The sequence below is a fragment of the Penaeus vannamei genome, chromosome 14 (genome assembly GCF_042767895.1).
Source record: "Penaeus vannamei isolate JL-2024 chromosome 14, ASM4276789v1, whole genome shotgun sequence".
In the NCBI taxonomy this organism is placed as follows: domain Eukaryota; kingdom Metazoa; phylum Arthropoda; class Malacostraca; order Decapoda; family Penaeidae; genus Penaeus; species Penaeus vannamei.
Genome location: NC_091562.1, coordinates 3,037,829 through 3,042,828, shown reverse-complemented (window position 1 = coordinate 3,042,828; position 5,000 = coordinate 3,037,829). Strand labels below are relative to the sequence as shown.

At 38.9% G+C, this 5,000-nt stretch overlaps 1 protein-coding gene across 3 annotated transcripts in view; it reads right to left on the bottom strand.

The window, feature by feature from the left end:
• Positions 1 to 5,000, bottom strand: part of LOC113807279 (low density lipoprotein receptor adapter protein 1) — a 78,991-nt gene that overhangs the window by 1,436 nt on the left and 72,555 nt on the right. For all 3 annotated transcript variants that reach the window (XM_070129620.1, XM_070129621.1, XM_070129619.1), the window contains exon 7: positions 4,707 to 4,968. The gene's annotated coding sequence lies outside the window, so the exon portion shown is untranslated. The remainder of the gene's footprint in view (positions 1 to 4,706; positions 4,969 to 5,000) is intronic.

Genomic DNA, 5,000 nt, shown 5'->3' with positions numbered 1-5,000 from the left:
CCATTCTTCACCCCATTCTTCAACAATAAGATAATTAATGCCAGTATATATTTAGCTAGATACTGAGTATACATAAAAAGATACTCGTCAGTATTGTTTCAGTTTACCAAGCATATTACATCACTGTTAAAACAATGGACTTTTAACCTTATTGTCTAAAACAGGCACATAACAGACATATAACCTGCTTGCTACTTAATGAAAAATACATTTGACGAAATTACGGAACTGTTAACTTAATAATCACACTGTTGGTTATATTATCTTCATTACTCTTTGGATATTCTTCATCATCCTGCTCTGTACCGTTTACGAAAAATAATAAACAGAGAGAGAGAGGAAGGGAGGGAGGGAAGGAGAGGGAGAGAGGGAGGGAGGGAGAGTGGGAGGGAGGAAGGGAGAGGGAGAGAGGGAGTAAGGGAGAGGGAGAGAGGGAGTAAGGGAGAGAGAGGGAGGGAGTAAGGGAGAGAGAGAGGGAGGGAGGGGGAGAGAGAAAGAGGGAGAGAGAGAGAGAGAGAGAGAGGAGAGAGAGAGAGAGAGAGAGAGAGAGAGAGAGAGAGAGAGAGAGAGAGAGAGAGAGAGAGAGAGAGAGAGAGAGAGAGAGAGAGAGAGAGAGAGGGAGAGAGAGAGAGAGAGAGAGAGAGAGAGAGAGAGAGAGAGAGAGAGAGAGAGAGAGAGAGAGAGAGAGAGAGAGACAAGCGATATATATATATATATATATATATATATATATATATATATATATATATATATATACATAAAAAAAAAAAAAAAAAAAAATATATATATATATATATATATATATATATATATATATATATACATACATATATATGTATATATATGTGTGTGTGTATATATAATATATATATATATATATATATATATATATATATATATATATATATATATATATTGAGAGAGGGGGAGGGAGAGGGAGAGGGAGACGGAGAGGGAAGGGAAAGGGACTAATAGTGAGAAAGAGAGAGAGACAGACAGGAGAGATCTAGGGAAGTAGAAAGAAACGGACCACATTTTTTTCCACAATCACGGGCTGTGCGAAAATTCCTCGGGTGCACGACGTCCAGCAGCAGATCACGGGCAGGAATTAGTGCAAGAAGCGGAAACAACACCGAATTTTTCCGACGGGGGATTCTGCGAGGATGACGTAACAACAGCTGACATTCGCGTTACGTCATGGTGCGTGCGAATAATAAGTAATAATGACAAAAAAAAGGAATGTACTAGATGCAATGGAGCAAAACTGATGTAACAATTAGGTACGATGGGGCATCATATGGCTCTTGCACTACACTTTGCAAAACCTAATGAACAGTGATGCCGTGTACTGTCCCATGGAGGATTTGGTAACTTATGGAACTCGAAATTCGCGGAGTGCAAATTCGAAAGGCGGAAAACGTCGATGTTGAGATAGCAGCCATATGCCCAGTTTTCGATATAAAAAATTTAAGGATATGTAAGCATGCATGTAATTTGCAGCTTAGATTTATCTCTTCCTGGTAATTCTTTATAGGTTTTCGATATAAAAAGTTAAGCATATGGAAAGTACATCTAATCTGCATCTTAGATTCATCTCTTCCTGGTAATTCTTTATATATTTTCGATATCAAAAAAGTATATGAAAAGTGCATCTAATTTGAATCTTAGATTCATCTCTTCCTGATAATTCTTTATATATTTTCGATATCAAAAGTTAAGCATATGGAAAGTGCATCTAATTTGCATCTTAGATTCATCTTTTCCCGGTAATTCTTTATGTTTTCGATATCAAAAGTTAAGCATATGAAAAGTTAGATATGTAAGCATGCATCGAATTTGCATCTAAGATTCATCTCTTCCTATAAATTCCATAATGTATAATATGCACTTCCTTTTCCTGGATCTCAGAGACAATAAATGTTCAACTTATCAATGTCATATTTTTCCATAATTTCTCCGGACACTTGCTCTCATATTTAAGGGTCTAGATTATTTCGCCTTTCCTAGACTGATAAAGTCAACGTGAATTAATACAGTTAATGGTTATATCTCCAAGGGCCAGCACCAATAAAGGAATTATAATGTGGAACGCAGCTTAATATGTTGTCCTTGTGGTAATATGAAGATATTTTGAACAAAGTGGCGTCCTTCTAAAACTTGTGTTTATCTAAAATTTCGAGTAAGTGTTACTGACAGCGTAAAACATCTATAAATGTTCTTCAATTTACTTTACTAGATCGTTCAGCGTTCTGGAAATAAAAGGGAGACCGTGAGACCAAACGAACCAGTTACTAAATGTGTGAATGAGCGGACTTTTCCCTGCCTATCAGACACTTTTCCTCCGTATTTTATCGTTATTTTTTCAATTTTCCAAACTAACCATCACCAACCCAACCCATCATCCTCTGTGATTGACCGCCGCAACAGCAATGAATCATGATGTTCAATCTACCGCTACAATTAGCAACTTTCCGCTTCTCTCACGCTACGACCCAATTAGCTGTTGAACGAGCGAGCCCCTCCCTGCTTGCTCGTTCGCTGGAGTACACGGCGGCGCAGGTGTTGCAGCTCGTAATTGGATCAACGAATTTTGAGTGTGCGCCCCAGGTGTCCGTCTCTGCGATGGTTTTAACATTTCAACGCAAATTTGGCGAGATATTTCAAGCTTGTGGTTTGGGCTGACCTAGTGACCGCCGACTCTTCCTCACGTTCGCACGCCCACGAGGCATCGGTCTTCCATGCGTGGAATATATTATTCTATACGTATATATTTGCACGCGCAATCGGTCTCTGCCTCTCTGTTGCTGTCTCAGGTTTTGTCTTTGTCTTTTTTTTTCTCTTTCTCTCTATCTTTATCTTTATCTCTCTCTCTCTCTCTCTCTATCTTCATCTCTCTCTCTCTCTCTCTCTTTGTTCCTATGTGTATGTGTGTGAACATACATACACATAATTATATATATCATATATAAATGAACACACACACACACACACACACACACACACACACACACACACACACACACACACACACATATATTTATATATATATATGTATATATGTATATATATATATTTATATTTATATATATATATATATATATATATATATATATATATATATATATATAACATTTTGTTAGTTCCCATACACACAGGAGAGAAGTAGGTCGCGGTGCCGAACAGCGAACACACCGCGTTGCAGAGTGAGGTCTGCAGGCGAGATTGGGATCTAAAGAAAAAAGTATTTGTGAAGTTGAATTTCTCTGTTCCTTTTTGTTATTACCACCAGTAAGTTACTCTTCTATATCACCATTATCATCATTATAATTCTATGAATACCATGGCAATAATGATTGATGTCATTATAATTACTACTAATTACATTACTATCATCATTACAATAATTATAATTTCACATATCATTGCTACTAATGCCATTACTAATAATAGTATGACCATAATTATCATTTTCAATGTATAATCATTGTTGATATTATCACAAGAAGTTTAATTTGGATTATTATTAATATATTCATAATCATCGTCATTGTTAAAGTTATTATCGTCGCTATTAAAAGTATTATCATTATCGCAATCAGTATCAGACTTGTCAATGAGTTGTTATCGAGTCTATAATCACTATTACTGAATAATTAAACGTAAGTATTAAAATTTCTAGTAAACAATTATTTTGACTACCTTGTCACCATTCTGCGTCGTGACCACAACCAGTGGTAACAGAATAAAAACTACTTTGACCTTAAATATTAATCACGTTGTTTACTACTACCAATTCTGCAGGTCCCATTATCACCATCATTATCATTTTGTTACTATTATTATCATCATTATTATTGCTATTTTTCTTATCACTGGCGTTGTTCCAGTTACTGTTGTTGTGCTGCCATCGTGATCATCATCATCTTTCTCCTTAATTCATCACAAACAACGCCAACAAACACCCTCACCTTGAACTTTCACAACTGTTTATGCCAACGGACGCAGAACCAAAAGAAGAACTGGTTCCTTGCTCCCAAAAAGCACGTCTTCCCATGGGTAAAAGCCCGTCTCAGGAGGCGTCTTACCCCGGGGAGACCCCACCCACCCCACCCACCCTCAAGGGGAAATCCGTGGCCCACTTTGAGGGAGGGAAACGGACTGGTTTACCCTGGTTTGTCCATGCGGGGGAGGGGGCAAGAAAAGGGTATCGCACAGGGAAGAGAAACGCAGCGGAGAAACGTATTCGGCGAAGATATGTCAGTTTATAATGTTCGACTGTGTACGTGTCTGTATCTGACTGTTTATCAGTTTAGTGTCATGTGTTTACGTTCATGTAACTACGTATCTGCTCACATTTTTAAAAATAATCAGTACTCTCTCTCTCTCTCTCTCTCTCTCTCTCTCTCTATATATATATATATATATATATATATATATATATATATATATATATACATAATACACAATTGGGAAAGCGACACAGATACACATATATATGTGTGTTTGTGTGTCTGTATATATATATATATATATATATATATATAGAGAGAGAGAGAGAGAGAGAGAGAGAGAGACAGAGAGACAGAGACAGAGACAGAGCGAGCGAGAGCAGACATTGCAAAAACGAAACCGCTTGCCGCAACGCCCGTCTAGACAATCCAGCGCTTTTAATACCCGATCCCTTGAGCAATTCCGCTCCCGCTCACCTTCGATCACATACACACACACGAGCGCGCAGACAAGGGCGTCGCCAGAAGGTGATGACGACGCTGCACCTGCCACGGGAACGCCCCTCGGATTCACCAGGACGACGAAGCCCTTGGAGCTGCCAACCCGCGGAAGGTTTCCCAAGCCTCGGTGTCCTCTTCCTATCCCTCCTCGGTGTCCTCTTCCTATCCCTCCTCGGTGTCCTCTTCCCATCCCTCCTCGGGGCGCTGGACGGGCTCACGGCGGCACGGGCTCCTCCGTCTGAAAGTGGGACGTCGTGTTATTGCGGAATG